Raw genomic sequence first — 10,818 nt, 5'->3', positions numbered from 1 at the left:
TATCTCCATAGCTACAAACATCATTTTGCAGAGTCATTCAGTGGACTTCTGTTGGTTCCTTATAGCTCACACCAGTTTTTCTTTCTTCATTATGTTATTTCTGCCTCCCTTGGTTAAGAGTAGGAATTGAGAGTAGGGACTGATGAATCTATCAATTTCAGTTCCCCTTGGTTCTTTATTTTTTGTAATATTAGCATTGGTTCATCCCCAACTTTGTTATTTTTAAAATTTATTTTAAGTGTGCATGAAAATTCATCTACATTTTTGTGTATATTTCTTCTAGTACATGCATTTTGCAAGCAGTTTCCCTAATATAAGGGATTTTCAAACTTTTTTTTTACTAAAATATGTATTTGTTGTGCATCTCCCCCTAATAACGTTTGTTTTTGACTCCATTGCAAAATTCAGAGAAATGCGAATTGCAAAGGAGAACTTAGTTTGTTCATGTATTGGCTTGAAAGCATGTGATTGGGTAAGTTTGCATTTTAATTTAACAAATTTGATGAATTTGTCCACCATCCTTAGTTGACAGTGGTCTTCCTTTGCTATTCAATAGGTTTTCCTCACCCAGTCCTTTCTATCCATCCCTGTCCCCTATTCCTGTGCATGCAGATAATTGTGCCCCAAAGATGTTTGTACCACTTGCAATAGCAGTCCGGTGCACTGGGCTTATATGAGTTATGCAGCTTGGCTAAACTCCAGATGCAAAATGTGGCATACTTTTGGAATCAATGGAACACTGAAGTGCTTATTATGCAGTGATTTGTGACTTCTATAAAGAATCCTGGGAAAGAATTCAATTTTTTTTCTTCTGTTTGTTCCCCATATGTTTTATTACAGACCAAATGTGGGTTGTTGACCAATGAAATGTAAATGATAAGAATTTATTCAAATTTTTGGGGCAACTACTTGCTATTAAAGAATGAACTAGTTCAACATGGAAAATAAACTGCAGTATCAGAATAGGAGCTTTATACAGAGTCTGGATGTATTTTGTGCAATAATACGTAAAGTCAATTATTCTTGTAATAGAGTAGCTGGAATTTTTATTAGGATATCAATCTTAACTGAGTCTAAATTAAAGGTGATAACAGGTTAATGGTTCAGATATATGTCTAATTCACGATTGAAAAAACATTCTTCTTCTTAGGGCTATTTCATACTACGTTGATTTCAAAAGTTGTTAGAGAACTTTCTGTCATGGTAAATTGACACTTATTAAATATTTGTTACTTTTTAATGTAATACTTATGAAAGACATATTTCTATGCCATGCCATTTTAATTACTGAGAATATACAGACTTCTCTTTATCTGTTTTGGGACCAATGCTTTTCAACTTGTTCATAAATAATCTGGAATTAGCAGTGAGCAGCAAAGTGGCCAAATTTGCTGATGACACAAAATTATTTAAGGTGGTTAAAGTAAAAAGGGATTGTGAGGATCGCCAAAAGTATCTCTCCAAACTGGGAGAGTGGGCATCCAAATGGCAGATGTGGTTAAATGTAAGCAAGTGTGAAGTGATGCACTTTGGGGCAACCCCCCCCCCCCCGCCCCAACTTCAAGCATAACCTGATGGGACCTAAGCTAGCAGTGACCAACCAAAAAAGAGGTCTTGGGGTTGTGGTGGACAGTTAGATGAAAATGTCAAGCCAGTGTGCTGCTGCTGTAAAGAAGGCAAGCTCCATGTTAGGCATTTATTAGAAAAGGAATTGCCAATATCATACTGCCTTTATACAAATCTATGGTGCCACCACACTTAGGATACTGTGTATAGTTTTGGTCACCACATCTAAGAAAATATATTGTAGAGCAGGAAAAAGTCAGAAAAAGGTAACTAAAATGATCAGGGGTTTGAGCATCTCCCCTATGAGGGAAAGTTATAACATCTGGGATTGTTTAGCATGGGAAAAGGAGGGTAAGGGGAGATGTGATAGAGGTGTACAAAACTATGCATGATGTGCAGAAAGTGGATAGAGGGACATTTTTCTTCCTCTCTCAGAATACTAGAATCTGGAGTCATCCTATGAAGCTGATTGGTGGAAGATTCAGAACAGATAAAATATGTGCTTCTTTACACAGCACATAGTTAAGTTATGGAATTCACTACTACTAGCTGTAGTGATGGCCACCAATTTGGATAGCTTTAAAAGGGGGCTAGACAAATTCCTGGAGGAGAAGGCTGTCAATGGCTACTAGTCCTGATGGTTATGTGCTAACTCCAGTATCAGAGGCAGTAAGCCTGTGTGCACCAGTTGCTGGTGAACATGGGCGGCAGGGTGCTGTTGAACCTGTGTCAAACTTGTGGGTTCCTGGTCAACAGTTGGCATGAACAGAGTGCTCAGTTTAGATGGATCCTTGGTCTGATCCACTATGGGTCTTATTATGTTCTTATGAGTTTCTGGATTGTGCACAAAGTATTAACTTGCACCCTTTTCTCTGTTTAGAAGGAACAAATAGCCAAATGTTGCTGAAAACAATTGTAAATCATGAGAGACCAATTAGAATATCTTTCCTCCGTAGGTCTAAGACTGATGTGATAGATAGATAGATAGAAAGATAGATAGATAGAGAAAATTGCATGTCTCCCACCAACTACAAAGTAATATTTTCCTGTCATATCTTAGAAAGCTATGTGGTGACTCTATAAAAATGAGCTAATGCCTTGTAGACTTGCAGACCCATGGACAACATGTTTTTGGAAAGTTGTACATGGATGCTTTGTGGAATGTAGCTAAATTGAACACCGGCTCTGAATACTTGGGAAACTATGCCATCTCTGGTACTGTGAGTAATAGAAAGAATCATTCATGTAATGCAAACCTATGCATGTTTATTAAGAAGTAAATCTGACTATTTTCAATGGGTCTTACTCCTTAGTAAGTGTGTTTAGGATTACATCCACACACAAAAAGGCATTCTTTAGAGAAACTACCTGGAAAGTGGAAACAATGATGGTACATTTTATGAGCTTTCTATTGCAGATATATTGTACTTTTTGCTAAGCTAGTCAATTTAAGGAGAGTGTTCCAGTGAGTGGTTCCAAAGCATTGTCTTCAATGCAGTAGACCTTCCTGCTCCTTACACAGCTGCCTGTGCTTCTTTAGTACTTACCTTTGTTGCTTTCACCAACATTTTCTCAGTCATTGAGCTATCAAATACATTGCACATTACACGCGCAATCAATTTTAAATGGCAGTGGGAAAGGGTAAGCATTTGTGCTTTCAGGGCTTAACTTTGTCACTGTCACTACCATCACAGCCATCTTGAAGTACTGCTCATGCATGCTGTGGGTATGAAATAGCCAGCATACAGAAAGAAATGCTTGTATCCATTCAAGTGGCAATTTTAAAGTGCTATGCTTACCTGACTAATACTAAGAAATGGCAATCATGTTGTTTCTGGTGTCAACAGCAGTGACAGCAAAGGTGGACAGCTAGTGGCAAAGAGGAATCAACCATATTGAATCTTAGGGAATTTGGACCTAGCCAAGTGTTACACAAAGGCATTATAGTTTATGTGCAGTACCTGAGCATTAGCTCCAGAATGGGTCAGGTGATAGGTTCCAACCAACTCTCAAACCAAAGCGATAAGAATTAATCATAAATGAAATGTTCTTCATGGATCAGCTCTCCTTGCTACATGCTTACATAACATTGGGAATCTTTCGATATACCCCACTTTTTAAACGGAACAGAAAAAAACTGGAGTACAAAACCAATAAAACACCATAAAACTATGTGGTAGCAATTGATAAAACAGTGAAAGAGGGGAGAACAGAAACACAGATAAGTAAGTTTACAAGATGCAGCAACACAGAGTCAGTCAAAAGCCTGTCTGCATTTTCACAAGTCAGGCTGCTTATTCAATGAGAAAGCAAGTTTTCTGTACAAGATAAATGCAAAATGCATATCAAAGGAGATGATGAAGTCACCTATTTGCATCCAATGGAAGGGAACGTTTATCTGGAAAGTTGAATGTTCTGCACTACATCAGAAAATTATTATTATTATTATTATTATTATTATTATTATTATTATTATTATTATTATTATTATTTGCATTTGTATACTGCCCCATAGCTGAAGCTCTCTGGGTGGTTCACATAAGTGATTATTGAATCTGAATAACTTAGTGATCATATTCCTGAGTAAGACCAACTGGGCAAGAATAGGATTCCTCCTGATTCCCCCTGTGGTGGAAGAACACAGGCACAGTGGGCAGTATCCCATATGACACGGACACTAACATCAAGTACGTTGTGCTAGCATGAGAAACCTCTAGAGCAAAGCCAATAGTGTTAGCTGGCATGGCTGGTTTTCCAGGGAATTCCACCACACCAGCTAATATTATTGGCATGGCACTAGAGGACCTGTATGCTAGTCAAAGTAATTTACATTGGTGCTCATGCTGCATTGGATGCAGCTAGGGATACACAAATCCATCTGGGTCCTGTCTGGGTGTGTGTCCCTCTTTGGGGAATCCAGCCTATTTGGGGGCTCAACAGGTTTCCCTGGAGCCTTGGCCTAGCTTGCAATTATTTTTATTTTTATTTTTTCTATTTAAAAACAGCAAGATCTGTAAATTGCATTATGGCTCTAATTAGCATGTTTTAGGCAAATTGTGACCCAAAAGTGCTTAATTATGTGGCTGCAATTTGACCATAAGTAAGCACTTTACACCCTCAATGTGCCTTAAGTATGCTACAGCAGTCTTTTACCCAAGATACGCAAATTGCTTATGCAATTTAGCTGGCTGTTTTTAAAGGGAATTTTGGCTAACAGAAAATATAAAGAATGGGCAGTATCCTATTCTACACTATTGCTAACATAAATTACATTGCACTAGCATGAGTGAGCTGTATGGATGTGTGAACCAGCAAAACACGAGCTTGCTGAAGTTCTCTGAATTCCGTCTCGAAGCTCCTTCGGTCTCGAGTTTGTATCAGGTTGTGAGCTTTATTTTTCTTTCTTTTCACATGAAAATATATGTGTATTTTTGAAATGTCTACTCCCACTGATTAAAGTGTATTTGTGTGCATTTTTTCAAAATTATGCATTTTTTCACACACATTTTTTAAATATATGCATGCTGTCGAACACGTTTGTTTTGGTCACATCTCAAGCTCAGAAATATATGGACTTTGACCAAGTCCATGTTTGGTCTGGAAGGTCCGAACTGGTTACAGTCCTGTTGAAAAATGATCTGAAATGAATTTCACATAGATCTATAGTGACCTTTAGCACAATACCAATAGTATTTCCTAGTACAGTGGGTTTCCTCAGAACACATGTTGCAAGAACAAGTGTTATTGGCATTGTGCTGAATAGAGCTAGTGCTGAATACAATGCTGCCCAAGAAAATCCAATAATGAAACAGTCCAATTAAAATTTTAAAAATTAAAAAGTCCACTTTAAAATATAATTCTGCTAGCATAAAATAATTATCACAAAACACAGCAATAAATCAGCAGCATAATAAAATGTCATCAGTAACAGCCATAGAATTCCAATTAACTCTGCAGCCAATAATGCCATGTCAACAGGGAATCAACAGGGGTATAGAAGACCTGCCAAGGAACACAGATCTTCTGGATGATCTGACTCACGATATGGGGTTCAATCATTCCATCTTCAAGTCCATAGAGTTTGGAGTATGGCTGTGGATCTGAGATCTGAGCTGAAGCTGGCCAATTTGGACTGAATCAGTCTGTAACTGAAGTGGGTCAGCTCCAGGCCAATTCAGTCCAAGTTGGGCTGGATGGGTGGGTCCAGGTAGGAGGTAGGGGGTTCACGTAGGCAGGGGACACTTGCATGGTAGGGGCATGAGAGGGGGCAGCTGGTCAGTGGGCACTGGGGAAAGCTGGGGGCCAGCTGCCCATCAGGCCCATCAGATGTCCAAATAATTCAGACATTGGAATCTTGCCCTGCATCTGGAATGGTTTAGATCCAGGCCAAGGTGAGGGCTGTATAGTGCTAACCCAGCCAGGGAGGGGTATTCAAGGGTTAAACAATCCTTACATAACCCATGGTTTGTTCTAGGGTTATGCAAGGGTTATATAATGCTCAAATAACTCACCACCACCACCACCAAGTTCACATAACACAACAATCCATGGCAATCCCTGTTGGGCATTATATATTCAAAATGGCAGACAACAAACCCATGACGGGCTGTTATGCCATCTGAACTGGGCCCTTCAATAAGAATATCAGTGTAGAAACAATATCAGGGTAGAAAGAATATTCACTGTAGAAATAATGTTCATCCTAAACTAATTGAATCTATTTATTGAGAAGCAAATAATGGAAAGAACAAAATGTAAAGCTCTCTATTACACTGTTAAACACCCTGGGAATGTTGACCTGTTTTTAATAAATGGTGCCACAGTATGATGATGACTATTAGATCTGGCTAAAGCTTTTTGCCTCAGGTTATTCAGGTCAATTTCACACACCCACACCCACCCCTTTTGGATTGCATTCAAAAATGAATAGTTGAAATTTTCATTTTGTAAGAATCTCGCATTCCAGTCAACCTTGTGAATCCTTTGAGAGTCCAGATTGAATGTATTAACACAGATGCAGGTGGGCGGATTCCTGGCAACCTTTCCATGTAATGAATGCATCTTCACAGTCCCTTCTGCCCACTGTCAAACTCTGCAACAACAACAGAGTGTAGTTAGGCAAAAGTAATGAACAGCCCAGTATTTTGGAAATGTTCAGCAGTAACATGGAGCATCAAATAAGCTCATGAGTGAATATTCAGTTTTGTGAGTTGACTACTTCTCTTCTAGCTAGTTACTCCCACTTCTAATGGCCTTGTCAACTGCATAGATCACAGATACTCAAATACATGGATATAGAAGAAGTTATTGGCATGATTTCTTACTTTGACTCTAAGAACTCTTGGGTCACTTAGCACTAGGGATGTAAAAAGTCCATTCTGTCTGTGTTTTGGAGATTGCCAGGTGCCTTTCCTTCATCCTAGGGTGACCATATTTTGGAAACCAAAAAGGAGGACATGACCTGCCCTGAAGGAGGCATGCACACCCCAACATGCCCAGCCCCCAAGGAGGGCCCATCTTGACATGAACGCCCCCAAGGGGGCATGACCTTGGTCACATGTCTAATTCTACACCTCACAATTAAGACAAACCTGTTCCCCAAAACATGTTAATGTTAAAATCACTGAAATAGAGAACAAGTGAAACATCCAGTGTATCTGAAATTAACATGTATTTTTAGTTGCTGTACAAATTTTTTGTGGTAGTTCTTTTTGCTGTCCTCATACAAGAGCAATAGAAAATAAGATCTATTATTTTCCATTTTTCTAAAGAAAACAGGTCCTGCATTAGGGGGAAAAATAGCAAAAGAACACTGTGGTTAGGAGCAGGTACACCATTGCTAGATTAAACAGAAAATGGGAAATATGTGGTAAAGAAAGATTAGTCAGGGAGGCAAAAGGTGCAATACTCTAGTCAGAAAAAAAGTCCTACAACTCCCCACATTCCACAGCCAACATGCATAGGATTGTGCCCTAAGCAGAAAGAAGCCTCACTGAATTTAATAGGATTTATTCCCAGGTAAGGGTGGAGAAAGAAGAGAGAAATAATGATTGTGTCACTATAGCAATCTTTTCTCAGGCCTATTCAGTGTGATTCAATATTAAGCAAGAAAGCGTAGCTCTCTTTAAAACATTGTAACACTTGAGATGTAATATAAACTAGATTTTCACATCAATTTCTATTAAAGGTCTTGTTCCAGGCATAGCCTTTTGCAGATTTTTATTTGCACACTATTGGGGGAACTGGTGATATGCATCCACAATATGGCCTCAGTGGTGAGTTTCTACCAAACCCTGTTACTACACCACTATCAAAATATTTAGCTGCAAGTTACAATATTGCAGACTTTATATTTTATTTATTTCTTCCATTTGTATCCTGCCATTTTTTTCTGCAAGGAACCCAAGACAGTGTACATAATCCTCCTCCTCTCCTTTATCCTCAAAACAACAACCCTGTGAGGTAGGCTGGGCTGACAGTCTGTGACTTACCCAATGTCACCCAGTGAGTTTCCCTGGCTGAGTGGGGACTAGAACCCGGATCTCCCAACTCTCAGTCCAACACTCTAGCCACTACACCACAATCCACAACTCAGACATTTAATATACTAGCAATATTAAATGGATAGTCAATGTGAAGTTCAGGTTAATTCTGGTTAACTTTGTAGTTATGACTAAACAGTGTAGCATAATCCTACTCAGCTCAGTTAAGTTTACTTCCAGGTAGCTGAGAATAGGATCACAGCCTAAACAATTTGAAGGACACACAAAGATAGCAAAATGCACAGCAACTTTTTAAAAAACTTAGCGTCCTAGTTTTACACAAAATAGTGACTTTATATTGGCATCTAGTAATCCTGAAGCAAGTTAAAAAATGCAAACTATGTGGCAACAGTTAGCAGTCATATAGTATCTTCAGGCTACACTTTACAGCATTTCCCTCATTTTTTAAAAATATCACTGTATTTATTTTTTATTTATTTATTTATTTATTACATTTTTATACCGCCCAATAGCCGAAGCTCTCTGGGCGGTTCACAAAAATTAAAACCATCATAAAACAACCAACAAGTTAAAAATACAAATACAAAATACAATATAAAAAGCACAACCAGGATAAAACCACGCAGCAAAATTGATATAAGGTTAAAATACAGAGTTAAAACAGTATAATTTAAATTTAAGTTAAAATTAAATGTTAAAATACTGAGTGAATAAAAAGGTCTTCAGCTGGCGACGAAAGGAGTACAGTGTAGGCGCCAGGCGGACCTCTCTGGGGAGCTCATTCCACAACCGGGGTGCCACAGCGGAGAAAGCCCTCCTCCTAGTAGCCACCTGCCTCACTTCCTTTGGCAGGGGCTCACGGAGAAGGGCCCCTGTAGATGATCTTAAGGTCCGGGTAGGTACATATGGGAGGAGGCGTTCCTTCAAATAACCTGGCCCCAAACCGTTTAGGGCTTTAAATGTCAATACCAGCACTTTGAATCGGGCCCAGACCTGGACTGGCAGCCAATGAAGTTGTAAAAGGACTGGCGTAATGTGATCTCGCCAGCCAGTCCCTGTTAGTAAACGGGCTGCCCTGTTTTGTACCAGCTGAAGCTTCCGGACCGTTTTCAAAGGCAGCCCCACGTATAATGCATTGCAGTAATCCAAACGAGAGGTTATCAGAGCATGGATAACTGTAGCTAGGCTATCACTGTCCAGATAAGGGCGCAGTTGGTATATCAGCCTAAGCTGATAAAAGGTGCTGTACAAGAGTCCCTTAGAAGTTACAATTAAGAAACACATTCAGACAAAAATACAAGTCCAGCGTGACTTGCAGCTGATCTACCTGTGGTTACTGAGCATGCAAAGGATTATAGTCTTAATCAGTAAAAATAAAAATCAACTAATATAGTTGATTAATCATGGTAACAAATTTTAATCAGTGCAGTTAAGGGATAGTGGTGTATTTGTTTTTTGTTTTTTAAAAAAACAATCCTCTTGCTTCTGCTGTGTGTTACTTTTTTAAAAAAAGAAACTTTAAAAGATGGTCTTTCTGTCCAACAGATGGCTGCTTTTTAACATTTTCTCATGCTTCTTTCACTATTGCAAAAAAAAAATCTTACAGTGAGGTTTTGATAATATACAAATACATATAACCAGTAAAAGGGCAGAATGATTTACTCAACTAAAAAAAAATCTTTAATTTATTACCAGGCATCTTTTTAAAAAGTGTATAATTTTTTCTGAGCCACCAGGCACAGCACAAATGTAAACACAGCCAATTAGTTTTACCTACACTTTCAGTGCAGCCCTATACTCCGATGTAAATCCTATTAAGTTCAATGGAACTTACTGCCAAGGGATTGCAGGCTTAAATTTTTACATACACACACCCATGCAAAGTCCATGTAAAGAAGAGGAGGAAAATGACGTACACTCTGTAGCTGAGCTGTTGCTGCTGCTGGTGCGTCCACAGCTCCAGGGCTGGGCCGTGGCTCCAGGGGCAGGGCAGGCCAGGCCAGGCCAGGCCGCTCACACCATCCGTCCGTCCATCCGTCCATCCATCCATCCATCTATCCATCCATCCATCCAATGTCACAGGCCAGGCCAGGACCAGGCTTGGCTAGGCTGACTGCCACTGCCGCCCGATTAAAAAAAAGTGCTAAACTTGGATAACATTCTTTGCAAGCTTCTTTGATTAATGGACAGCAAGACTAAATTGTCAGCACCCATCAGAATTGGAACTTTGCCCAGTTCAAGAGTTTTTTAAAAAGAAAAGGAAAGGAAGGCGAGCCATCTTTCGTAGAAAAGGGCCCAAAATATAGCCCTATGTGACCTTTCGGCAGATATTAATGCCTTCTGTCAGATATCCAGCCTTATCCACATAACATTATTTTGATAGAGCTTTTGAATTAGCCACGATAACCTTTTGTCACTGTTTGTACCTTAAAGTTTTCCCTAGAGACAGTGACTATTCACTGAGACCAAAGCGGAGGTCAGATTGATGAATGCTGTGAACAATTCCTCAGTGGATCCTTGTGTGTATGGATATATTGTTGAAAGATTTCTTATACATAAACAAACTCCATTTCCCCATTCCTCTGCCACTCACTCATTTACTGTGCAGCCTGTTTGGCAGTGTCACTTATCATCATCCTCCCTCTTCCTTCTCTGGGACCAATATCTTCTGTTAACTAGCAAGAATTGTTATACTTTCTCAATAAATCTCAATTTTGGGAAACGTTCTGATCCTGTCTCTGCTTCTCCC

The sequence above is a fragment of the Elgaria multicarinata genome, chromosome 5, assembly GCF_023053635.1.
Source record: "Elgaria multicarinata webbii isolate HBS135686 ecotype San Diego chromosome 5, rElgMul1.1.pri, whole genome shotgun sequence".
Taxonomy (NCBI): domain Eukaryota; kingdom Metazoa; phylum Chordata; class Lepidosauria; order Squamata; family Anguidae; genus Elgaria; species Elgaria multicarinata.
This window is presented reverse-complemented; position numbering follows the sequence as displayed.